The sequence below is a fragment of the Anomalospiza imberbis genome, chromosome 2, assembly GCF_031753505.1.
Source record: "Anomalospiza imberbis isolate Cuckoo-Finch-1a 21T00152 chromosome 2, ASM3175350v1, whole genome shotgun sequence".
Classification (NCBI taxonomy): domain Eukaryota; kingdom Metazoa; phylum Chordata; class Aves; order Passeriformes; family Viduidae; genus Anomalospiza; species Anomalospiza imberbis.
The window spans coordinates 40,918,350-40,945,564 of NC_089682.1; the positions used below are offsets into that span (position 1 = coordinate 40,918,350).

At 39.3% G+C, this 27,215-nt stretch overlaps 1 protein-coding gene across 2 annotated transcripts in view; it reads right to left on the reverse strand.

Annotated features, from left to right (window-relative positions):
- SAMSN1 (SAM domain, SH3 domain and nuclear localization signals 1) overlaps nucleotides 1-21,327 on the reverse strand; it is a 161,219-nt gene extending 139,892 nt beyond the window's left edge. The window contains exons 1-2 of one of the 2 annotated variants that reach the window (XM_068180622.1): nucleotides 21,266-21,327; nucleotides 13,443-13,682 (exon numbers count right to left, since the gene is read on the reverse strand). The gene's annotated coding sequence lies outside the window, so the exon portion shown is untranslated. Of the gene's footprint in view, nucleotides 1-1,918; nucleotides 2,070-13,442; nucleotides 13,683-21,265 lie in introns of those variants that run through there. The other variant, XM_068180624.1, reaches the window with a different exon arrangement.
- Nucleotides 21,328-27,215: the final 5,888 nt, after the last annotated feature.

A 27,215-nucleotide genomic window follows, 5' to 3' on the forward strand; every position in this document is an offset into this window, starting at 1 on the left:
TGATTTCCTGAAGCTGCAGGCTTGTAAAAAGGTCCTTTTCACCAAAAGGTTTAGACGTCAGCAGAGGCAGCCCTGCGTCACGTTTCCTGTGCTGCAAATGTTATGATATGGCAGCTAGAATCAACACAGAGTCTAACTGCAAATTAGATTACAGAGCTGAAAATAATGAAGCAATAACCATAGAGGGACAGGGTATTTCCTGGGGCTTAATGACCTGCTGGGAGGAGCTGAGGTCTTTAATGTTACTTCCAGCTAAACATCAGGAAGAAAAGTGCTATAGCATATTTTTTACTGGTCCTTGCATGTACAAAGGGCAATGCCACGCTGTTGCTACTCCCAGAGAATTAATGTTCACAGCACTAGTCAATCAGATTTATTTATTTGCCACCAGACACAGTCTGGGGCACTGCAGGTCCCTGTCTATGGCAAAGTAATTGGAGACAAGACAATGGGAAGATGACTGTCTTGGCGAGTTTCTCTCATGCAGAGGCAGTGGGATTAAATCAGTTGTCCACAGAAAGTGGTCCTGCAGCACTGGATGGGTGGCTCCAGTCATCTCTTCCAATCTCTGTACAAAAGAAGTTGCACTGTCTCATCCTCAGGCACCTCGGACCTTTCTCTCAATCCCATAATCTCTAGAAAGTCTCTAATTCATCATATTTGTGTTCTCATTTGTTCTATCCCTCTCCTTCGTGCCTTTTTCTACTGCCCTCCTGCACCGAAAGTTGCCAGTTCCCTGCCACAGTGTCCCACTGTGCGAGGCAGAAAAGGGTTTCTGCTGCCCTCAGCCTCTCCCAGCAGGCTCCTGTGGGTGCTCAAACTCACACCAGGCTCTCTTCATGCCTGCTCTGAGGGATGCTCATGTCCCCTCCCACTGCCAATCCTTGCCCAGTTTCCCAGTGTTCTCAGACAAGGAGTAAGCCAAAGGAACCCTATTCCTTTCCTGTGTTTGTAGCAGAATTGTATTTGAGTTTTCAGCATGGAACGATATCACAGAGGAAGGCACAGCTAACACACTATATTTATTTTATCTTCTGATTTTGCTGTCATTTACAGTCTTATGTGTACTGTAAAATAGCTAGAAAGCAGATCAAATACATTTTTTTCCTTTTTTTTCAACTAAACAATGTCTATTCCAGCTCCAGTTAATGTCAGTGGGAAAAAAAGAAAAAGAAAAAAAAAAAAAAGAAAAAAAAAAAGAAGAAAGCAAGAATAAGACTCCACCCAAATACTAACTTTATATCTCCAATCAAAATAGAGTTATTTTGCAGAATTATGAACTACAGTCATCTCTTGTGCAACCCTGCTGGAGTCAAAGGAGTCACCCTGGGAACAGATTTGGCCCATTCTGTGGAAAACAACTCAAAGGGCAAGGTGACCTGTTTTGCAGCAAGAATGTAAATACAAGTAATAGAGCATTTTTTTTTTATTTTAATGACTAAGCTGCAGAATAGAAATCTAATTTTTAGATCTGCAGTTTTGTTCAATGAGGCTCAGCAACATGAGCCTGAGATTTTCTTCATATTGTATAAGAAACCAGTAATGAACTGCACATCAAAACATACATCATAATCTTTTTTTTATCAAACTATTATTACCATAATTGTAAGATAAATAATATTAAGTACTATTTTACACACCTGGATCTACAGAGTGCTGCACAAACTGGCTGAACAAACAGTACAGCAAAAATCTCACTGCCTATTCCTAAAATGCAGCCACTTCTGTCACAAAAACCAGCAGCTGTTAATACTACACAGCTGTACCAGACAAAACCTTGGGGCATAAAATGAACATGATGGCTCTATTTATCCAAAATTGCAAGTGAAGTGTAAGTAGGTAGAAAGCATGGTAATAATCCAAATACAGAGAGTGATATACTGCCACTCTCTTGCCAGAAGCAGGAGATTGTACTTACAAGGACATCAGTCTTATCCAAAACCCCTGCAGATCTTCACCCACTACTGTCAAAGACAGTCTCCAGCTGTAAATAGAAGGCCACAGTACCCAGCCTGGCAACTGCACCTTCTTTGCAGAGCATCACGAGCTTTCCCCAAGAGGGCTGCCTAAAACTGGTCCCTTTAAACCAGGAGTTCTCACAGGTGCTGCAGTAGGTCACAAAAAAGCAGCTTTCTCATGAACAAAATGTGTTTTCCATTTTCCTCTTACAACAAGCCTCTTCCTTTGTTTGTTAACTTGGATTTCTAAAGGAGATGGGACTGATGAAGACTCCTTTTTGTATTTTCCAAGCTCTTTCCATCCGGAGGAAAAATTATTTGCTCAGAAAGAGTGGCAGCATAAGGGACAGAATCTGCCATCTTTCTTCTTCATTCAATCACTTACCTTATAGTAATATAGCAAGAGACTGTGTTAAACATTGCCATGCATGTTTCCATGTATGTACTCTAAATGTCCCATAAATCCAGAGTGCTTCGTCTTCCAGCCAAGACTGCAGGCCCTGCTTCTGATACCTGTTATGTCACAACAGGAAAGAAGATTCTTCAGAAATTTCAATGCCTTTAGACTATTTTTTAAATGAAAAAGTATTTTTCTGCCTTATTTTTAATAGCAGAGTGTTCTATAATCAACCAAAGTTCAGATTAACATGTGTCATCTCCATTTGCAAATTACATAACATGGTATTTTTCTCTGGTTCTCTTCAGATTGTGGTTGTCATGAATAACTGTCAACTGGCTCACAAGAGGAGAAATATACAAAAGCCTAGTAATATTTTCATCATCAGAGACACAAGCTTTCTAGATATTCCTGTGACATACAATATTCCCTTAAATTCCCTCTTCTTCCCTCCCAGCGGCCTCGCAGCCTCTGGAGAGAGCCTGTCCTCTCTCTGTCTCACTGATGGATATCCCCACAGTGGGGGGTATATCACCATTAAGCAGACTATTAAAAAAATCTGCCTGCCATGATAACAACAAGAAGAGAGGGAAGATTTGCCTGAGATCCAAGCAATGGATGAAAACATCCTTGGATTGTCAGGTTGCAGTGATGAAAATGCCTTACAGCCAGAAAGAGAAAAGGTAGAAGCATGGATGCCATGCCAGCAGGTGAGAGCAAAGGCTTTTTACTTCATGTCTCCCAGGAACAGGATAGAAACATATACATTTCTCAATGGGTTTTGTTCCCTTCTCCCTTGTTTATGCACCTCCAGCTGACCTGATTATGTCAGTGCCTCCTGAAACTCGTTATAACAAGTTCTCCCCATTGCAGTGACACTTCTGATGAAAGCAACATTGAGCTGACCCGGGGAGTGGCAGCAGATTCCTGGAACCGGCTGCGGCTCCTGTGCCACCCTGAACTTTACAGATCAGGGTTTGCTACCCTAAAAGGAGAAAATGGCAGCACACTCAGGAGGGTGCAAGGCTGGGCCCATCACCTCTGGGAGAAAAGGCAGGCTTGGGGTGATCCTAACAAAGTTTTCATACAGTGCTTTCTGTATTCCTTTTCCTCTTTCTTCCTTGGGGAAGGCTGTTTACATTAGGTGTATCAGTGCTTAGAAACAAAACATGAATTCCCTTATAGCACTGAAATGACCATTCTTCAGTGGACAGGGTGCTTGTTTACAAAAACACCTTATGGCCCAACATGAATGCACTTTGTTAAATGCTAAACGTGGTGTGTATCCGCCAGCAAAGCAAGCATGTCAAATTTACAACTGTGACTAGCAGAGATGAGAGGATTTTTTTGCTTAGGTAGTAATGTGCTTTAAAAGGAGAGTGAATCTGCATTTCTTGGGAGGGAAAGCTGGGATACAGCCAGAATTCCAGCCAAATGATGACTCCTGATGTTCTTTCACTGGCTCAGACTCACAGCTCCTCTTTTTGATTTTGTTGAACTTTCTCTTTTACTACCATTTACCTTAATTTCCTTAAATAGTGAGAACTTACAAAACATCAATTATTTCATTTGCTTCTTCTCTGACTTTGACAATGTGTGATGCTAGATAAATATTAATTCATTATAATTATGTATTTCTGGAATATAAAAAGGGTCCTTTACAAGAGGAAATAAAGCACATATTTCTGAGCTACTAGCAGCAATTTTCCAGTAGCATAGAATTGATATAATCTTTTCTGTACTACTTGTGACCATTGATTTTGTGGTATCCTCACCATGGTCACAGACAACTGTTTTGTACTTTGATTTGACTTTTGTGGGAGGTCAAAAAATGAAACCTTGGGAATAGTAATAAACATCAGAAATCCCACACATCCAAACAGGTATTCCTTTAGTGCAACATCCAGCAAATAATCTTAATAAAGCTGATGATCCTATAGCCAGTAAGGTAGGATTTTAGGCTCAGATTTTAGCATTTTATCGTATGAATTAGGCTATGCACTTATGCCTTAAGACGCTTTAAAAAAAAATACGAGACTGTGAAACAAATCAATTTTTTATAAGAACAAAAATCTGATCAGCTGTGATTTGTTCATTTTCTATTAAAAATATCTTTCTTTGAAGCCTGAACACTTCTTTTGCTATTTGTTTTCCTATTCACTAGCACCTCTGATTTAACCACTATATTCTTCTAAAATAAAGTCACCTGTCTTTTGGCCCACCTAAGGAACTTCACCAAAGAACACAAGAAGTAATACATTTCATTATCTGGCTTTGGTTAGGCACAAGGCATGATACAAAAATATACTTTGATCTTTATTCTGTGTAAGAAGTCCCACTGCTATGAGAAAAAAAAAAAGCAAATTATAAGAAATTTGGACATGAAGACAAAAAAGACCATTAATGGGTTCCTCCTCTGTATGGTTCTGTAGTTTACGCAGTGGAGTGTAATATGCTCTCCTTTCCTGGCAAGAAAATACCATTCAAGGGAGGAAGATTCCTCTGCCAGAAGGCAGCTTAGCCAACAAGGTCTGAAATGTAGTTGGTAACCTGATTGGAATGCTCTTCTGTTAAACTGTTGGGCATACAACCATGGCACAGAAGAGAAGGAGTAACAGGAGAGAACTTTTTCAATGTGGTGTTGGCTTATGAGAAGTTCAGCTTTGTAGGATGGCCTTCAATCTTAAATTTAAAGTTTCCTTTGATTTGTACACCAGTATCTGCTTGGCTACTTCACAAACTTAAGGCACATCATTTTTAATGCCTGTAGCAATGGATCAATCCCACAGACCTACTGACATGGGAACAAACCCCAACCAAACAGAAACCTTTTTCCAGCACACCATAAAGAAAGAAGGCTTTAATAAGCATGGAGTCTGTTTTTCTAATAAAACTCCTACTCAGCATACATCTATTCACCAGTGTGTCCTGTCATCCTTCATGATCAATTCCCAAATTTGATTGCAAGCAGTTTTCATCAGGGATCATGTCTTCTTCATCCCTGTGGACATTCAGATGTCTGCTCTGCAGAGTCATAAACTAATAAAAACAGACACACACACATCCATCAGCTAACCTGGCATAAATAGTAGTCACTACAGACAAATCTTTGCATGTTATTGGACTTACATGTAATCTAAGAGAGCAACAGCTGAGGAATAAAAATGAGCCAAGGTGAGATTTTCTAAGCTTGCCTTTGAGAAACACAATGAGGAGATGAAACCCACACCTTCAGAAGATTTCTGGGTGCCAAGGAATCACTTCCTCAGTTTCCTGAATAGCTCCTTTTTATTGCCAAAGCTTTTTCCTTTGCACTCCTTGAAATCACTCCTCCTGTTGGCACTGTAAATCAGGGTCTTCCCAAGGCTGCAGAGGTAAAGCAGGTACCACAGGCCATCAGTGAAAGAATCTTGCAGAAGAAAGTTTTAATAGGATCAAGTACTACTACAGACTTGGGGTTTGGCCTTCAACTATCAGACAGCCCCTCTGAGCCATGCTTGTGCTGCCTGGGTTTTAGCTTTTTTTTTTCCAGATTCTGTGCTGCTTTGGTATGTGGGTCTGAGCTCCATATTAAGGGACAGTAAGCTCTCTTCACAGAATAGGTAGACAAAACAATTCCTTCTCTCGATGGGGACCCAAGGACAACTGATCCAGATCTCAAGCCCAAGAGCATAAACAACAGTGGACTGAAGAGAGAAAGACAAGAAGGATGGGACTTCATGTGCTAAAGCTGTAATTGGACAAGTAGCTCCAATATGCTAATGGACCAAAACTTATAAAAGTGTGAGATCTTGTGACCAAGCCCTCTTTTGCTTTCATCTTGGAGCCATCCGGGCAGAGCCACGACTGTGGCTCCGGTACAGCCAGGGTGTGGCCTTTGAAGGCTCTTCAATAAACATCCTCTTTATTCCCCTTAACTTCGTCTAGCCTCTGTTCCAGCTCCTTAAGGCATCCCTTGAAGCAGCCAAGGGCAGCTGCAGGCGGGGCAGAACTGTGCCAGGAAAGGACAGAAGTGTCACTGCCAGTTGTCACTGCCCTTACTCACACCCTGACTAACCTGCCCAGAGCTAGGGGTGGCCTTCCCATTTGGCTCTAGTAAGTAGTGTGCTATCCCCCCCGAATGCCTAACCAGGGTTTTTAATTCAGTTATATCTCCTTTCTGTCCTTCACCTTGACCAGAATTAGGCTGTAAGAATCCCTTTGCAGGCTAGGGCAGGTTTTTTAATTCCTCTTCCTTCCTTCCACGCAATACATTTGAGCCTTGGACATTTGGCTTTGAAGGACTCAAGGGCAGAATGTGTGGGATGTGACATTTGCCAGGATTCCTCTTTCATTCTTGTTTCAATGTGCAGGGCCAGGTGAGAATTTTGCTTTCCAATTTTTATAAACTCTGTACATCACACACCCATGCAGAAAGCAGTGAAAAGAAGAGCTACATTCATTCAGCATGGGATAAAGGTACTGACCTATGGGTTGAGTGCAGGACTGACAACACTTCTACTTTGAAAATTTTATCCTGACATATTGTCATACTGAAACCATCCAACTTCTGCTCTCCACTTAAATAAAGATGATAATAATTATTTGGCTTATATTTTATCTCTTTCTATAATATCTGTATTCTCCATTCAGGAAAAAAAAAAATCCCCAGTGTAATTTAGTCCCAATGATATCTTCCTGTATTATATAATTACCTCCTGAGAGCTCTCTGTGTGCAGTACACACAAGCTCATGTGCACGTGGACACTTTCCATCCATCCCCACGCTCACATGCAAATACACTCACGCTGATTTTACATGTTCTGTCTCCGTGTGGGAACTGTGAGATTGCAGGAGGGGCTGCTAGCAAGGTTTCCCAATGCTTGTTATGATGAACACCCTGCTATCAATTGCCTGTAACTTTGCCAAACTTCTCCTGTCTAGCTCCAGCTGAAATTTTCCGTGCCAAGCCCATACCACAAGCTGAATGCTTTTGGGAAAAACTGCACTAGAGCAGTTCAGTGATCTGGATCAGGGAAAATCACACTGTTGTGTCTGTGCTGAAAAACAAATAAAATCTGGGTAACCTGCTAGGATACATGTTCTTACTAACCTCATAATTTTTATCATGGATTTAAGCTTGTCTGGAGGACTTGAGACTTTGTTCTAGGAGTGATTTTTGCAATCCACATGAAAAAATTATCACTTTGGCCTGGTGACCAGACTTTAAAGCCTCCTACCTTGCAGCTGAAAAACTGGAAGACCTTCAGAGCTAAAAGTTGCAAAGGGAGCAGGGAGATCCCGCACAGCATGTGGATTGCTCAATGCTGCTGGTGCAGCAGGGGATGGACCAGCCCAGCCAAGGATGAGACTTTGCCATGGTTTTCATGCTCTCCTCTGAGGCCAAGGCACAAGGAAAGGATTCACTTTACTCTGCAAGTGGAACAGAAGAAAGCTGGATTTCATATGCAGGTCTCTATCTCCTGTCCACTGTGCCCTGAAGAGGTGGTCATGTCCCCATCCAGGACATGAGAAAATTTATGTTTAAATCTACATTTGAGAAACAGAAATTAATTTTCTTATGTGTAGTAACTCAAGTATTTTTCCTTTCACTATGGTTTTTGACTAATACAGCACAAACATCAGGTTTTAGCCAATTCACAGTTTCACTTCACAGACCTATTTGAACTGTGTCACATTACCTGGTAATGTAGACAATATTTTTAAACAGTAGAAAAGCAATGCAAAAGCATAGAAAACCAGGCTAATCAGTGCCTTTCCAAGTAGAAGAACATTTTTGCCTAAATTTTCAATTTTTCTCTGGGACATACAGGATGATGCCGTACACAACAAATTAATTTGTGTGGGTTTTTTTCAGTGTTTGGCTGACTTTAAACAAGAGGTTTAAAAAATCTTCCACATTCAACACTTTCAAGGTGCATGCATCCATACTTGCCACAACATCTAGCCAGCCCCAAGATTTTTCTGTTAATCTAATAATCTTAATAAAGCAATTTCATGCTCTGGCACATCTGCTTCCAAAAGACATTTTGCACTATTTTTCTGATTGTGTTTTTGCAGCTAAAAAAACCAGAAATGAATGCTACAATTTACACTGAACACTGTTGAGTTCCTAGTGGAGATAACAAAAAATGGTTATGATTGGACACACCATAGTATTCAATAAATGTTTAGAGAACTTTAAGACATAAACTCACTTGTGTTCTTTCATTCTTGTGGTTAAAAATTGAGAGGATATTGACATTTTGTCCCAGAAGCTTACAGCTTTCTCTTTCAGGAAATAATTTCATCCAATATTCTCTGTAGTTTCTTTCAGCTAAGTTCTTTTACCTCTGACTACATGGATTCACAATTCTATTTTACACCCCAATAACACTAATGCTAGGAATTTAAAGTGAAAATTTTACATCTGCTCACATTTTTCCCCAGACTAGTTCTTAGTAAATAGTATCCCTGACAAAAAACTGATCACAGATAATCTCCATCTTGCTAAGACAAGAAGTAAAGATTTTTTTTCTTTTATTTATATTGTAGCCACAAGGAAGTAAAATTTGTGTTCTTAAATACAGAATTCACAATGCTACTTATTTGATTATTTCCTAGTCAATAAATCCATCATCTCCTGGGCTGCTGAGTATCACTGTTTTCAATGCTTGAGGAAGCAAAGCCCAGTTGGAAAGAGACATGAAACACCTTACAGAGTGTAAGGAAAATTTTGCTGAAGGGCAACACTAAAACACTAGTGTATGTCCTAAAGGTAAAACCCAGCAGAGTCTGAATTACCAACCCTGCTGCAGCGCCCACAGATTCATGGCTGCTTCTCCCTTTGCTTGCCTACTGTACTTGCCAGTTCCTGGGAAGGAGTTGTCTCTGTCACTTTTTGTATCTAAACAATATCCCCCTAGAGTTTTAACTGCTGCACAAATAGAAATATGACATAAAGGACAAAGGATAATTTTGGCCTGTTGACAGTTTTCGTGTCCGTGGGTTAAAGAAAGTTAATAAGACAGTTTACTGTGTGTACCACTTGAACACTAAAAACGTTCCTCAAGAGGTTAAAAGTTCAAAGTTGAGTCAAAGTCTGTACTGCCTCCACTCTTCCCTTTTAATTATCTGAGGTCAGGAAGTTAATAATACCAGAAATCCCCAGTAGAGACCTCTTGCTCAGTGTATGAACTTTAAACTTGTTCAGCTTTTTTCAAAGGGTAAAAAGTTCAGTGAAAACACAGTGGATTTTCCCTCTGGTCTCCACCAATTCAACCTCAAGGGTTAAAAGTTTAACTGTAAAAGAGGAACCTTTGTTCTCTGAGCTACATTTACAGAGTTCACTTATTAAAAGGTAAAGATTTCAAACAGCAGCTAAAGTCCAAAGTGATTCTTTTCCACAATGATGAAAATATCGCAATAAAAGCAAGTCCTTTGATCTGTTATCACTTCCCTCAGAAGTGACTGTCAAAACTTATTTTTCTCTTTATTTTGAACTTTGGACGAGTAATGGAGCCACATGGGTCCCTAAGGCCACGTATATCTGTTAAACAGCAACATGCTGCATTTGAGAATTTGTTCTACATTTTTCAGACAGGCAGTATCTTTTCCCTACTGAAGCATTTGTGGCAGATGTTTCTCCAGCAGGACTTTTTGCACAGTGTATTTCACACAAGCTCAAGTTCACACTTCTGACAACAGGGAATGTGTCAAGCATAGGTGTTCTTACTATCTTCACTCTCTAAAACAAAGATCCCCCTGCTGACCCTTTGGAATCTATGCTGCTAGAAAATCTAAAAACCAGCTAATCTGAAATATATCTGGTTTTGTATAACACAGTTGAGATTTGAGCTATGGGAGTTCCCTGGGGGGTATTCAATAGGTGCAAAGCATCTGATATTAATTGGTGTGGGTCGAAGGTTTCCAAAAAGAGGAAAAGCCAACAAAAAGGTTACTTTTGTTTTTAGTATTTGTCCCGTGTCTAATGGCTAGGATAAGTATTTATGCAACTGAAATAGGAAATGCCCTTGGCTTGGAAGATAGTAGATTGCTATGCATGAATTTGAAAATCTTGAAAAACAACACATTCTAATTTGGGCCTTCCTTAGGGAATCTCTTATAATGTGAGTTTTGGATTGCAATGGTGTGAGCGGCGTTTTTATTGAAGATCAGCTTATTAAAGTTCAAATATTCCCAGAACAGCTCATTTCCCAGTCCTGCTTCATTTATGAAGAAGTTGAATCTCAGCATTTCAGGCTTGCTGTACCCACAAGCAGAAAGCCCCTCACTGTGTACCTGAAAGAGTTGCTCTGACCAATACCTGTGACTCTGTTCTTTGATACAAACCTCAGCAAAACCAATACACTTGGAAAGCTTTAGGTCTGCCCATCTCACTCTCAGAAGAGAACTCAAGATCATTCTACCCCACCTGACCCATGCTTGGGAGGACTACTCAGTTTTGAAAAATTAGCTTTTAAAGTTAGGTCCACTCTGAAATTTCTTTAACTGGGATGTAACCCACACTTCGCATTTCCAGATCTTTCTCAGAGACCAATATTCACCACTGTGTTTGTAAAATGCACTTTGCAATGAACCTGCAGGTTTCTAAATTACTCTTTCAGTTTTGAATTTTACTACAGACTTTGCATGACCTGATATTCCATTTAACCTATCATTCATCAAGCATAAATACAAGCATCTCTTTTTTATCATTTTGGTCCCTTGTTTACACTGTCAGATGAAGACCAGAACAAAGATAAGCTTTTCTTGATTATTCTGATAAACGTTTTCTCCCTCCTTTACGTGACCAACTCTTGAGCTCTTTCAAGTTCAGTTCAGCAGGAAATATTTGCTATTCTGGCAGAACTACTTTACTAGGTCCAACAGTTCCAAAGTTCAGCTAAAGATGCTGACCTTAGGCAAGGGTCTAGTCAGGCCAGCCCTGCTGTGTTTTTACCAGGCCCTCTGAAGAGGGTGCTTGGCTTTAACTCTGCATGACCCTCTCAGCAAGCTCCATTCAGACCACAAACTCACAAATTAACAACAGATTCTGTAGGTTACAGGCCATCGAGACAGAGGAAAGGATGACTGAATCTGATTATGGAGCCACTTATGAGACTTGCAATAGGTAGCATTGCGTAATTTTTTATTGGAAGAGGTCCCTTTTGGACATAATTGCCATTTTACTCAACTAATTATAATTATGCTTAATACAGAAAAAAAAAAAAAAGCACAGACTGTTCAATACAGCTGACACTGACAATATTTGTGTGAAGCATGACTGTTTCATAAATATAATGTGAGTTCAAGTGATTCCAGGACCAAATTGAATACCTGGCAATCAGACATCCATAAATTACCATTTTAAATGGAGCATACACTTTCAGACTCAGTGAGATATGAACTATTCTAGTTCACTTTTGCTTCTCTATCAGTCTCCACATATACCCTTTTGTTTTAACTGTAGCTACTCCATGTTTCTATGGACTAACTAAAACAGGCTTTTGCTGTGTCTTAACCTTCAGGCTAAAATATTCTTTTTCTTTGCAGCAAAAGAAACTTCCCATACAAAACTGCTAACACATACTGTACTCTTTTGAAACTGGGTTGTTGGGGGTTTTTTGCTAGTGCATTTGTAGCCACAGAGTCCAAAACCAGTACTTCAAAGTATTTCTTTACTCATTCTTGCCATCATGCCACCCCCTTCCCAGGCATGCATCTATACAGAAGCACTTCTGAATGCAAAATTCACCCTCTGACCAGGGTAGGAGAAGTGCTTTCTAGAACAAGAGCTCTGACCCAAGAGTGCCATCAAGTTGCACTGGGAGGATTAGAGGGTTACACTTCCCACCTGCTCTCCTGGCTGGCAATACAGCCAAGTGTTTCCACCCTCCTGCTGCCTCATTCTCCTGCCCTGTGTATTAATGTACTATGCAGAAGTTTAAATTAAAACCAATCAGCAACAATCTTTGGTAGCTTATATGCAATGACACATTCAGTTCTGTTACCTTTGCATCTAGGGTGGTGACCTCCCCACTGAGGAACAGGGAAAGATGCTAACTTTTGAAATTTCTCCAAAATGAGTCACTGGCACTGGTGAGAAGAGCCCTGAATGACACACTGTACTGAGGGGTGGGGCAGGGGGCAGGTACTGGATGTTTTCATCATCTCTGCACTTTGTCGTGACTCTAGTATGGTTTGTTTCATTTGCTTTTCCTCCTTCTCATTCTCTGCTAAGTCATTCTGCACCACTTGTGCCCTTTTACTGTAAGCCCAACTGACAAAGCACTGTCCCTTGCCCTGCGGGAACATGCTGCCATGATAGATATTAGGAAAAATCAAAGTAATTTGAATGTCTTTCCAACAGAGAAAGCTCTTCTGGATTTGCTGCTCCTCATGACATATTCAGTATGAGAAGAGAAGGAGAGAACATAGATTCAATCACCATATGCTACAAGAAAGCCACCCACAGACAGCACATAATCTGATGCTATAGCCCCTAAGATTAGACCTAATGGGTCCTTTTGAACAAATGGATCTTGCCTCATAATGCAGCTCCTGCTCATCTAAAATGGAAAGAGCCAAGAAAAATAGCTGGATGCCAGCTGCCCACAGTACATTTCACACAAAACTTGTGAAAAAACTCAGTCACAGTGAAGAGCAAAGCATCTACAGAAAGCTCTAACAAGCACTTTGGGGTCTTACTATTCTTTTATTGTAGCATTTTCATGTCTATTATTTTACTGGGATGGACTCATTAAAAGGATGATGTGTCTTGTAAGGAGATGATCAGATTATCTCTCTGATAGCTGCAGACAAAGGTGATGTGAAAAGGGAAAGAGCCTCCCCTTCTGCACCCAAATCCTTCAGTAGGTGATTCATTTGCAATCTCTGCAGCCACAAACAACAAATCTTATATGAATGGTAGGACTCATTTTAATTTGATGATTTACTAATTCAGAGGAGAGAAAATCCCTTCTCCCCTTATGAGTACAGAATTGCCTGAGCTTTGAATCTGGTGTACTGACCACCATTAGGCTCACAGTTGCATGCCAAAATTATGTCCTATGACACCAAGAGAAATGAAAGGTCATAAAACTCACAGTTTTCAAGTAATCCCTCAAGTCCCAGGCCCCTAAAGTACTAAACATTTGTCCTTTCAAGAACAGCAACAAATGGAAATTTTTCAGAGTGTGAAAAAAGTCTGGAGCAAGCTTTGCAAATGAAAACACATGGCCCGACTCTCATCCCTCATGCAGGGAGCACACATGGAGGGAACAACTTGGTCCAGCTTGGAATGTACTGGCCATTGAAACACAGTTTCTTCTAAAGACACATGTGACCTAAAAGAGAAGAATGAGCACAGAACAAGGGAAGGATGAGGACAGAACAATATAAAAATTATTACATACTCCCATCAGAAACATCTGTGGGATGAGCAGTCCTAAAACAATGGGGTCTTTCAAAACCCCCTGCAAATTAACTTAAACACACTTCTTTTGAAACCAGTTTGTGTGTTAGTCCTCTCTTTCCTTTTACAAAGAACGCTGAAGGTCATTATAGCAAAGAGCTCCAGGCAAATTTCTCAAAGTTCACAGCATCTCATGGAGACAATTCACTTCGATAAATAAAGGGTGATAACTAATACGAATTCTGATAAGATTTGGGAGTGCCCAGTGGAAAAAAAAATTCTGCTTTGAATTATCCAAAATATGAGTAAGCCATGTAGAAATAATTAATCATACACAACTCATTATAATTAAAAATGTATTCTTAAATAGCTTCTTGATTGAGAACAAATGCCTCATTAATCTGGGGCATACTTAGGAACATAAGGAATGTCAAGCAGAGAATGATGACCAAAATGACATGGGACTCCACATGCTGCATGTGCCCCATCTCAGAGGCTCACAGACAACACTCAGTGCAAAGGTCAGTGAATGTGGTGACTTGGAAAAAACTCCACTGACATTGGATTTTTTTAAAGTCAAATTATTTCCTTGTAGACCACTAAACATAGGAATTCAAAGTGGCTGTGTTATCATCCCATCTGCCATTGTTTGCAGTCATAACTTCTACTCCAGTATTTCTCTTGGAACATTTCTGCTGCTAGTACTTTTACTTAAACAAAAGTATATTGCTGCAGCTGCATCTCACTCTATGCCCACATACCACTTTTTAGACAAAGGTGAGTTTGCTCTGTCCATGATACAGGTGAATTAGGAGGGGCACAAACCACAGTGCCATAAATCCAACCCTGATCCAATACATCTTCTCTCACAGCAGGGTTTGCTGTCCTGAGCTTGGTATCCTGTGATTCAGCTATCCCAACAAAAAGCAAGCTCTTTAAGCTCCTTTCTGGACTGAAATTTGCTTTTAAAAGGCTTCACCCTTCAATTTAATAAAACTTCATTGCTGATTCTCAAAGACTATAGTCTAAAAAAAGATCTCTCATGTAACACAGAGAAAAAATTTCATTACATGAATATTTTGCAGTAGAATCTCTGGTGCAAATAACATAAATTATTCTTTTTCCTTAGAGATTTAATTTTGTTGGTAGATTTCACCCAGGGAGTCAGAACTAGCTCAAGTGGCAAAGCCAAGCTTTTTAGGTCTTTACACCATCAGCAGACCACTTTCAGCTGCATATTTGCTGAGACAATTAGGCTATTTGGGTTCAATACCAGTTTGAAAAGAAGAAGGATTTTATAGAGCAGCTTTGGAACTTTAAAAACTCAGTTAATGCCTCTTTTTTTCCTGTAGTCTACATAAGGAAGGCCCTATCACCATGACCATGAAGCCAGTTTTCTTCCATGGAAAGACATCACCTTTGATAAAAATGCAGATGCAAGCCATGTTTCCAGTTTCTCAAAAGAAAGGAAACTTTAAAAAAAAAAAAACAAAATAATACATAGAGAGAATTTGGATTTTGCTGAAAAGTTGTTTGCTGGTTCAGAAATAGTTCCACTGCACTAACATTGCCCATCTGGCTGAACTGCAGCAATGGGTCACAGGAGTTATCTCGTGAGCTGTTTATGGGAGCTCATAATGATCTCTCTCATATCTTGCTTCTCCTCTGTGCCCCAGATTGTATTTCCTATTATACAGGGTGAAGCTTAGGACATTTGTTGGACAGGGGTTAAACCTGCAACTATTTAAAAATGTTTTAAAATTTATTCCAATTCAATTTCTGTGCAGTGTAAACTGTACAGATACATATGAAATTGTGTTTAAATAGCTTGAAAAGCAGTCTTATAGATAAAAAAAAGAAATTACAATCATGGGGGAGTGTCTTGCCTGCAACAGCTGTCTGATCAGAGGATAATTCAATATAGCATAATTTACCTTTCACATTTAAGTAATAGGTGTTCAGAAAAAAGTACTGAAAAATCTCATTGAAAGCTTTATTTAAATGAGAAACATGTAACTTATGCTTTGTCAAATAATTCTGAACAATGAATGCTTTAAAGGACATCACAGATTTCACTGAGCTATTCCATGGACATAGAAAATTTACATCCATTAAATAAAGTACTCATTGCATGTTAAGTTCTACTGTCTCTGGATATTCACCTTCATTTTCCAGTAACATAGTTAAAAATGTTTAAGTACATATTCCTAGAATAGGACTATAATTGGATCATGGTGTTTATTTTACTGCAGTTCATCCACTTGTCGCTTATGCTTTCCCAGCCTGGCAGCTCCCTTTGGGGAGAGGCTTAGCTCCCAACACTCATCACACAGAGGCAACTAAGTTTTCACTGGTGATTAGAAAAATGGGAAAAATTTGTCAGGAGTACTGTATTCTGAGAAGGTTGGATATAGGTGAAAAGATTCCCAGAAAAAGTTGTGCAGTTCCACACTGTCACGTAAAATGTGGGAGCACAACAGGGTAGCTATGAGTTTATTGATTACAGATCCACACTCTGATGGCTGTGAGGAGCCCAAATAACCATGCAGAGGATGGCAGGGAAAAAGTGGATGATTGGGTCAGTGCCCAGCCAGGACATAACAGGGCCCAACCCATACAATCTTTCCTTTTAACAGCAGATCACATACATCATGGCCACGTGGTTCCAAGAGCCAACCAAACAGCATGGCAATAAATAGAGGCTGGGGTCACGGTGACCTGAGGATCAGCAGTGGCAGGATGTTCACTCGGAACTGGGATGAGATAGCACATGCTGAGCCAAGCCCTAGGCTCTGAGCCAGCCTCCCCTCCCCCTGGCTCTGGGTGCCACTGCAGAGGACATGTTTTCAAATGCAGGGCAGGAAAAGTGACTCAGATTCTGTGGCCTCTTCCATATCTCTTTACCTGTAAGAATCCCCTCGGTGTGCTGGATCAAACTCTCTTGTATCCTTGCACTTCTCTACTTGCAAATAACAAACATCCAAACATTGTCTTTTCTCTTACAGCCCAGTGGATATGCCTGGTTTGTGGCAGCTCCACCAGTTCATTGTTGTCATTGATCAGCTGATCAATTATCTGCCACATGACTCCACCAAATTCTAATAACCTTTGTCAGCAATTTAAATATGTGACTGTATTTTCAAAACGCACTTCATTTTCACACAAACTTTCCTAGGTTATAGTTTAAAACAAATCCTCAGATAATCTCTTATTCCAATTAAATTTAATCCTTTAAATAAACTGCGGCAAATTAGAGGCAAAGGTGAGAAGGCTACTGAGGTAAAAGAAAGTCTATGGGGGTATGATACGCAAAGAAACTTGTAAGAAAAACTTTCTCAAGTACTACCCCCACGTGCCATCTGCACAGTTATTGATTCAAGGTCTGAGCTGGTTTCTTTTTTTCTGTTATTTGAGTTATAAGGAACCATATTTGGCAGAATTTAGAAATGCATTCCTTGTACATAGCGATGCTGCCAGTGATCCCTGGGTGGATCCAAATTTGGTCCTGCTGAATACAGTGTACAGCTCCCACCTCTGTCCATGCAGACTGCCCCTTGAACTGCACAAACATGTATGTCACCCTCACCAGAAAGGAGCAGGCTGCAGCACCTTTTAGAGAACAGTGGGGGTTTTCAGTTTTAGTCATATCCTTCTGTTCTTTCTAATATGAATTTTAATCTGACATAGATTTTTTTCATATTGAAAATCATCTTTTTGTATTGAACTGTCATCCTTTTGCTGGCACTGTCTGAGAGTTGTTCTAAACTTTATTAATAACTTTGGTGTTCATCATGGTAGCATTAATAATGAAGGACTTATTTGGTATTAATCTAGATGCCATATACATGTTTGTAGAAGTTCCATTGCAATCCAGCAGTAGTTTTCTGTTCCTGCCAATCCTGACTGAATATTTCAGCACAAAATAATTCTGAGAATTTTTGAAGTCTCTGCATACTTGGTAAGAAGTTTAATGACTATTGTTATTGCTTTTATTGATTTGCCTAAAATATTTCAGCTGTCTCATAAACATTAAACTGTCTCCCATGACTTGCACCACAGTAACATAAACACAATTATCTAATGCATTAGCTGCTTTTAACTGCAGTTTAAGCCAATCCAGCTAGCTTTATACCCAGGCAATTTGAGAGAATTCATACCCCTTCTGAGGAAGCTCTGCTCTCTGATTCAGCTTGGGTGCAGTGGGCAGCAGCATCTTAAACATGCATGGTGGTGTTTGCAGCCCCTGGCTAAGCACAGCCTCAGGCTCATTTTAAATCTAAAATCTTAAATATCTGGTTTAAAAACTGAGACTTCAAGTAACATTACAGATGTCTTTCAGCAAATCACGGTCTTAAGAACTGACTGGCCTGATATTATATTGATAATTTCTTACTTTTTCTCTTGTCCATCTCAAATCTACTTGATAGCATTTGTCAATAAATCCAGGAATAAAGCGTATTTTTAAAAACTTACAGTATAGGGGTTACAGTGCCTCTCGCTACCTTTCATATGAATTTCTAACAGGGTTAAAGGGGAGGATTTCCATTTTCTAATTGGATTTCTTTCATAATAGCATTGTCTTAATAACAAAGCCTACATGGCACATTATGACAGCATGGCAGTGGAGTAAGGGAAGACATGGCCATGGAGTAGGAGTCAGGAAAAATAGATCTCAGTTAGAAACTTCTTGTGGTTATGATTCATTCAACCATGCAGCCCTTTCCTGTGCCACATATTTTGCCATCTAAAATGAGGAAGAAATTATGTTGGACCTGTGGAGTTTCCATACAGCTGTCAGAGTGGATGATCAAGCTTCTGCACCCAACAGTCCATAAAATTCAACTGCAAGCTCATGTAGCACCCTGAAAGAAGCACAGTTGGTGTTCTACTAATGCTTCAAAGGAGTCAGCCAGGCTTAAACAAGCCATGGTATTTCACATATAGTCCCATTCAGGGTAATAAAACCCAGCAATGCATAAAGATCACAGTCCAGCTTTTGCCTTCTGACATTAGAACTTAACCCTGGTCCTAAATTGTGCCATGTTCTAGTCTAGAGACACCAACAAACAGAACAGACCTCACTTTTTGACCTTTTGTCACCTGATGCCCTTAAAATTAACTCACCCCAGCTCAAACTTAGAGCAAAATCCAGCTAAAAGCTTTTACATCTCAGAAAATCCATCCAAACAAAACTTCCCAATATTCTGTCCATGTCTGTGAATAAATGCCACTGAATTTTCAGTTGTTTGTAGCTATCAAGTGGGGAGGGAATAACTGTCTCTTGGCTAGCCATACTTTTGGTTCCAACAAAATGAAATCACAAGAAGAAATAATTTTATGCTCTAGCCCTCCCTTACATTACTATTTGTGATGAATTATTTCTACTACCTCTAAAACCACTTATGCTTTTTAAAGACAGAAACTTGTACACCCAAGTTAAAAAAACTAAAAATCACAACCCTGCAGTAGAAAGAAAACTCATTCTTTTCATATGTGAAAAACACACATTATGTTGGATCTCTGAAAATGTTTCTATAACAGACTCCAAAAGCATAACCAGACTATGAGGAAGACTGACAGCTGACTTCAATACTCACTAGAAAGTATTTAGCTGTACAATTAACTTTGGACAGCAAATTTTTAGATAGCCAAATAAAAAGAAAATTAATTCCACCCTAAGACTCTTCTCTGTTATTCCAGATTGTATCCACCTGAGCCTGCCAAGAAAAGCATGCTCAGAAAGAAATCTGTTCTTTCTCCCCTTCAGTTCAGCAGTGGTGGAAAGTCCCCACCAGAAAGTGGGGAGTAAAATCATACTGTCTTGTAAAAAAATGAAAAGACCCCCATATTTTAACAGAGAAAAGGCTAGTGAATGATTCAGTGGAATAACAATGAGATTTTTAGGAAGTCTTTCATGAAAACATACATTAAAAAGAACAGTGTTATCACAGTAATAATGTATAATTATCCCTTCACATTTATCTTGCCTCAAATAGACTTACTAAAGAAGGCAAGAACTAATACTCTCATTTTACAGTTAGCATATCGCAGAGCAAAATATCCCTCTCAATGTTGTATAGGAGAACACATAGTGGATTCAGGCATCCTGCATAACTTTGCTTTTATTATATAACTCTATTTCAGTTAAAAACACAAAAACAACCAACCAATCAAAACAAAACCTACCAAAAACAAAGAACCAACAACCAAAACCCCCCAAACAAACAAACAAACAACCCCCAAAAAACCATATTAGATTCTTTGCAGAAGGAAAAAAATAGTGTTTTATGGATCTCTGACTGCATGATGAATCAAAGCCTCACTACACAATTCTGCAACCTAAAGTATCTGCTTGCCAAGCTTCAGAGTCCAAGGAAAAGTAACAGTTTAAAAATTAAGAGATGAAAAGAAGCATTTTATCAAATTTCTAAAATTGTTTCAGTACTAAAAGAATTTATGAAACAGCACCAATCTACCCCAGTACGTGCACATGAACTTAGAGTTTTTGTGTCACAGCTGTTCAGGGACCCCATTTCTTACCAAGACAATCACATATATCAACCTGCTTGCTGTATTTCAGGTCCAATAGAAACATTATGCAAAGATTTATGCTTCCCAAACTTACTGAAAACGCTGTGAGTTTCCCAGCTAGATAAACATGGACACACAGATGCACACACTCAACTCTTCAGAGGTAAACAAGAAGGTTAATAACCAGCTGCATTTTGGGACTGCAGGACAGGAAAATGCAACTTGTTTTGATTATTGTTTTGCACTTTTGGGGGGCTCTAAGTGCTGCACCAAGGCACAGCCTTATTTTGAAGGCTGTACCTCAGCAAAGGACGTGGTAATGCGGCAGCTGAGGGCACATCAGGAGGCGTGTGCCTCCCAGCAACCTGGGGACTTGTGGGAAGTCCAGTATGGAGTCAGATCACCCTAAAAAACAGGCCAAAGGGTTGTAGGCCTGAGGCAGGGATTTGGGACATGTCACAACTCACAAGGAAGGGCTTGAATTAGAATGAGCAAGAAAAAGCTAAGACTGAACTATATTTTAAGCGTGTAATCTCCCATCATGTGGTATTATTGAGGCAGCTGCTTGAGCTTGGGGGTGGCAGGGCTTATTCTCTTAGTGAGAGCTGGTGCGTTAGCAGGGGATTATTGCAGGGCATGGACCAGAAAAGGAAAAGGATTGCAGTGCCTGTGACGTAGGAGGGAAAGGAGGTTACGCAGCGTGAGCCAGAGAAGGGAAAAGATCCACAGGCGCAATGGCAGGGGGCATGTGACTGATAATGAATGGGCTGACAGCTTCTCTGAAAATAAAAATCAGTTGCTTAAAGTTAGAACCCGAATCCCAAAGCAAGAAGTCACTGAACATCCATTTTGAAGGAGGAAAAAAAGAAAAAAAGTGTTAACTGTGAAATATATGTTAGATTAACAGCTCTGGGATTAAGCTAAGCGTTGCTGTACAGTTTGCTGTACAGGAATTATTCATTTAGATATACAAAACCTGCTTACTTGATAGATGGCTGAAGTCCTCAAAAGCAAGCTGGATAAGCTGACTCTGTTGCTTTCACTGGGGCTGAACCTATGCCAACCTTTTTCAGAATCAATACCTAGAGATGCTTCCAAGGCACCACAATAAAGCGTTGGCATTGTTACAAATGAGAAAGCACCCTCTCCAGATCTGCATGTGCCTGCTGCCTTCTGGACAGGTTTGGGGCTTCTAAATCTTTCATCCCTCTTGCAGCAGCACAAAAGAACTACTGTGCACTTAAGGCATCCAATGGGGATAGGGAAGGTATTTAATAAGGTTCACTGCAGTTTCAACACCCAATTTAAAATTTTCCAAAAGAGATAAAAAGTAATAAGGCTGCAAATCCCTCTAGTTAAGACTATCACATCTCTGTATGCATATAAGAGTAAGCAGCTGCTAATTCAAGTCACTGATTAACATTTACCAGACATATGAAAGTCTAGACTTTTTTTTTCTAAAAAAAATCAATACATGAATTAGTAAGGGTTTGGGGCACATAGGCTCTTGTCACAGTCATTCCAAGTGCTCTTTTGTCATCTTGTCAGGTGGAAATCAAGTAAAAAATGGTTATTACTCTTTTTTATTGGAAAAGGCAGCAACAGAAGCAGTATGCCTGTTCCTTCTCTGGGGATTTTTTCCACCTATTTTCTATCTTTGATTTTCAGTATTTCACTTTTGCACTGATCTTCCCTTGTAATTCTTCTACAGTCTCTGCTTTGTGTTCTTCTGGGCTCAGTAAGTGTTATGATACCTAGTCGCTCTTTTGTAAGGACCTGCAGAGTTTTTAGTACTGTAGGTGGGTCCCAAAAGCTTATCAGTGCTTCCTGACCAGACTAGGCTTAAAAACTCAGATCCCATAAGCTACATGTAAATTATCAAATACTGTTTGGAAAAACAGTAAAAAAAAAAAAAAAAAAAAAAAAACCTTTGCAAAACCTGAGGCTGCTCTTGATAGTTCCTCCATACACCTTAGCTGTTATTGTTCTAGATATTAAATATGACCATTATGCCCCTTATTGGTCTTCCTTGGGCACCATATCTAACCAGTCAACTCAGGTGTTGTTTTGGAGGGTGGAAGGATAAAGGCAGAAGGGCATGAGAGCAGGGCAGCACAAGCATAAATAGGAGAAAGCATGGAAGAGATCCCTAACAGAGGGAACTTCAGCCACTATAATTACCAGAGACCAAATTTAACTATGCTACACTGATTTTTGCAAAAGGAGCTTCTTATCTATTAAAGATGAAGCTGAGAGCTTCAGTTTGATGGCCTAGTTCCTTTCTAAGGCTCTCTCTAGAGATGCAGCCTTCCTGGTGACTTTAACAGCACCATTCCATCTGTTTCTTTAAATCTTGGCTATTTCACTTCATATTACCTCCATTATCAAGTTGCTTTGTTCAGCAGCTTTGAAATATTATATAACACCACCCTCCCTTGAATACAAAATATTACTATTAATCTTCTTGTAACTGTGAATCTAGGTTATATAATTTCTTCTATAGACTTTTTCTAAAGTTGACAGAAAATGAAGAAGAGGTCATTTCCTGATTTAAATTTTAGAACTTGTTTCAAATGAAAAACTACTCTATTGGCCTTTAAGCAGAGTATCAACAGAAGCAGACATATTTAAGCAAAACCTAGGATGCACTGAAACAGATAAGGTGCTAATAAAGTCTTCTAGGCATTTTCAAATGTAGACTGAAATCATTATAGAACTTAGACATGTATCAAAAATATAGGGCTGATATTCTTCGTAATGAGGAGCTTGGCTCTTTTATGCCATGGTATTTTACAGATCCTAACTTCAGTGTTTATCTCTTCTTACAAATTACTCAGAAGTTACTCAGTAAAAAAAAACCCAGCATTCAGGCTAAGTGTCTCTGACACATGGAATACATGCTAAATTTTTGTTAAATACTGTGAGAAAGTTAACAACTAGACTCTCTACATTCACATTCAGGAGCATCATAAGCTAAGTAATTTAATTGGTGATGATAAAATAAGTCATGTTCTTTTTAAGGCTATGCACCTAAAAGCTGGTGAATGAAAAGTGACTTTTACTCAGTGGGCAAAGCTGTTAAAAAAAAAAAAAAAAAAAAACAGAAGAAGAAGTTATCTTATCTTTCTCTGTGTATTGAATTTAATTCAGATTCCCATTCAGGTCTGAGCATACTCAGCAGGCATTCTCCATTTATCTTCAGTGAGCTACAGATCAAGCTCAGGATTCATGTTACAGCCTGAGACGAGATACTATTGTACTGCCATTGTCTCTGCTGATGTAACAGACCTGCAGCTGAATGATCTTCATTTCTGAAATGTCATAGACTGAGAGATAAACCAACCATAATACTTTTAATTTAATAACTGAGAAAAACTAAAATCAGAAAAGCCCATTCTAGAAATGAAAAAAAAAAAAAAAAAAAAGCTATATCTTATTTTATTTTATTGTATGGGACCTGTTGTGGGAAAACAACCCCAAATTTCCAAAATTTAACAATAAAAGGGTGGTAAACAGTAAGTCTATCTAGAGCAGACTCCCCAGCACTGTGCCCAGAAGAATTTTTAATATCTCCAAGAATGGCGATTCCACAACTTCAATGGGTAACCTGTGCCATTGCTATGTCACCCTCACAGTAAAAAAGCTTCAACACTCTTGAAGGGAAACCTCCTGTGCTTCAATTTGTGCACGCTGCCTCTTGGCCTGGTACTGGGCATCACTGACAAGAACCTGATGCTGTTGTCTTTGTACCTTTTTGCAGATACTTAAATACATTGACAACATGCCCCTGCACCTTCTCTTCAGCTGGGCTGCACAGCCACAGCCCTGTCAGCATCTGGAGCCTCTCTCCTCTGAGGAAAGGCTGAGAGAACCCAGGTTGTTCAGCCTGATAAAGACAAGACCTTAAAGCACCTCCCAGGGCCTGAAGGGAGCCCGCAGGAGAGATGGAGAGGGGCTTCTTACAAAACTTGTGGTGACAGGACAGGGGACAATGGCTTCAAACTGAAAGAGGATGGATTTAGATTTGATATTGCGAATAAATTGTTCTCTGTGAGGGTGGTGAGGCCCTGGCAAAGCTTGGCCAGAGGAGCTGTGGCTGCGCCATCCCTGGGAGTGTCCAAGGCCAGGTTGGATGGGGCTCTGAGCATCCTAGTCTAGTGAATGGTGTCCCTGCCCTTGGCAAGGGCTCGGAACCAGGTGATCCTTAAAGTCCTTTCCAACCTAAATAATTTAATGATTCATCAGAAGAACAAGAAACAATCAAAGTGTTCACTCATGATTGTGCAAATTAGCCACTATGGCTCCACTGCCTCTTCAAATTAATCTGCTATTTGATGCAGGTAACCCTGGGAAAAAGGAACACCCTTCTAGGAAAAGCTTCTTAATTTACTTTCTCTCTTGCTGAATAGCCTTGAAAACCCACAAAAACAATGAGACAGCATGAGAAAATATCAGCCACAGCTAAACTACATATTCTGCTGAAATAGAAAAACCTGAAGCTGTGGGTTTAGGAGCAGATTCGAGTGCGTTCACACTGCACAGCAAACAGGGAAGAGGTATTTGCCCCTCTCACCTGTACAGCATGGCTCACTATCCCACTGCCTGGGGAGCACAAAGACACTTCTGGCCTTTTGCTGCTGACTCTATTAAAAGTCTCAATTTTCTAAACTTTCACCTGTAATCTAGATAAATGAGATCTTACTATGTATGTTCAGTGAGTTCACTAAGATATATGGCTAATCAGGGCAAGAGTAACCTGTAAACACAAAAAATGTCATTTTTTAAGGAAAAAAAAAACAGACAGAATGCATTTCCTCCTAGCACACACCTGACTATTTTATGTTTCTGCTGTGGTCTTACTTCTGACAGATTTTTTTTAAATAAGGACAAATACATTTTTTGCCCCCAACACCCTTTTTTGTTGGTTTGGTTTGATTTTGGTGGTTTGTTTTGTGGGTTTTTTTTGTGAGTTTTTTTGTGGGTTTTTTTTGTTTGTTTGTTTGTTTTGGTTTGGTTTTTTTTTGTCTAAGGAATTGAGAAGAACAACAGAAAATAGGGATGTAGAAGAAGTATATTTGTGATTAAATTATTAACCAGGACTTTCTATACCAGGAAGGTGTGACTGGAAGTATCTAGGCTGAGACGGACATTCCTGTGCTTAAAATTCAGCGTGAAACATATGGAAAGTGATGAGTTTTGAAATGCTTATACAGAATAAGCTGGTGGGAGCCAACCAGCTGCTGTTTAATTTAGATTGTGCAGTGAATAAGCAGTGTCACCTGGCTACAAAAGGGAAGTAAAGGTTAATAAAACTCACGACAGCCAGTATTACAAGGAAACTTTCCTGCATTCCTCTGTCAATGTAAATATTGGTTATTTCAGCCCCTCTGCTTAACTGGAGATTTCACTACTAGATACATCAAAATACATAGGTTTGAACCAGTTCTAGAAATGAAATATTAACACAATGTGAACTGAAATAAAGAGTAACCTGGTTCAATAACAGTTACAGGAACTTGCCCACAATGGCAATGCATTTCAGGAGACTGCCTGAATACATAAAAGTAATTTCAACTTAGGTATTTTTTTTCAGTTATGTGAAGAGTTAACAGATTTTAATGAAATGTTTGAACACATTAGAATTCCTCTCTCTTAATTGAATCACTGGGCTGCAATTAAAAGCATGGAGCCTGAAAAATAGGTATAAAACATAGTAATAAAAAAATTAAAAAGTAATATTTTTCAAAATCCCCACAGACAGTAATTTTCTGGCATGCACAAGTATCAGACATCGTATTTCTTTGTTTATGGGGGCATTTTCATTCCAAGCTTTCACATTTGCTGTGGTTGACTGTATTCAATCCAGAACTTCCTGTTGAATTGTAAGGGCTCTGGAGAATGCCATCAGTGACATCATGTTTTCTACCTCTTCAATTTAAATTTCTTTGAAGCTAAAAATAGATTTTTCAGTAGAACATATTTCCTCCTTATACTTTAATTATATTATTCTAAGAAAATAATGCTTTACATTGAAAATATGTACAGCTGTGATATTTCCAGAAGCTGTGACATTCTGTTCATATACACTTTCAGTTTTATTAAAGAACTTATTTAAACTTATCCTGATTTCTCAGTGTTAGATGCTAAGCTGTGGTTACAAGGCTGAGTTCTCAGTTTTATCCTAGAAAATGTGCTTCTGTTAATAGAATATGACTAGTTATTTTCCAGTTGTTCTGTAGCTTAAAACACAGCACTGCTAATTTCTGCAAAACAACAAACTCAACAAATTTGAGTACTTTTTGTTTCTGCTGCTAAGAAGCCTATGTGGTGCACAGCAGGATAACTAAGAAACAGGTTTGGTGATCTCTGGTTTAGATATCTATTGAACGACAGCAAAGATCATGGTCTTATACTTGCAAACTACTGATAATCTGAACTAAAGCAGACCAGCATTAGACAGCATTTGACCAGTGAGTTCATATGACACATGCCATGATGCTCCCTACATAAACTGAGCTGATATGCTCTGAGGATACAATTACACTTCTGATCCTAAAATACATAACCTTGGAGAGAGCTCCTAGGAAGGAAAACAAGAAAAATGAGTAATCAACATTTCCACTGGGAAAACAATCTCACTTTAGTCTGCAGTCTCCACCAAATATTCCCACAGCCAACTTTAGCCTGCTTTGGAGATTCACAAACAAGTCTAAAAAGTACTCCTAAAAAACCCAAACAAACAGATAAATAAATCATAATGAAACCAAAACCAAACAAAACAGATCACATATTTATTTTACCACCCAATGGCAAGCACTAGAACTATATTACTTGGCAAAACTAGAATGCATCTATGAATCTGTGAAGCACAAGTTTCTTTCTGAGATCTCAGGACTTGAATTTTACTTTTAACTGCTTCTGATTCAGTCTCAAG